The sequence below is a fragment of the Triticum aestivum genome, chromosome 7A (assembly GCF_018294505.1).
Source record: "Triticum aestivum cultivar Chinese Spring chromosome 7A, IWGSC CS RefSeq v2.1, whole genome shotgun sequence".
Taxonomy (NCBI): domain Eukaryota; kingdom Viridiplantae; phylum Streptophyta; class Magnoliopsida; order Poales; family Poaceae; genus Triticum; species Triticum aestivum.
The window spans coordinates 55,389,275-55,389,775 of record NC_057812.1 but is presented as its reverse complement, the minus strand read 5'-3'; positions in this window follow the sequence as shown (position 1 = coordinate 55,389,775).

Here is a 501-nt window from a genome sequence, read left to right as displayed (position 1 = left end):
CTCCTCTATTCTTTCTTCTCCTCTTTTTTTTCTTTTTCCTCTTCTTTTTTTTGTCCTCTTCTTCCTCTCATGTTCGGCGACCCTCAACGACCCTCGTTCCTGATAAAAAAAGAGGAAGAAGAAGAAAAAAAAGAGGAGAAGAAAGAATAGAGGAGAAGATCTCCTCTATTCTTTCTTCTCCTCTTTTTTTTCTTCTTCCTCTACTTTTTTTATCCTTTTCTTCCTCTCATGTTCGACAACCCCCTCTCGACCCCCTCTCCACCGTCGACCCCCTCTCGACCCTCATATATAAAACATTTTCTTCCTTCTTCTTCCTTCTATTCCTTCTTCCTAAATATATAAAACTTTTTTTAAAATGAAACTAACCTAAAATGTACTAAATCAGAGAACATATATAGATAAAACTTTTGTAATAAAAAAATCTAATTTTTTGCATATATGTATTTTTAAAACATCGTTACAATTGAAAAAATACATGCATATATACCTATATGAACATAC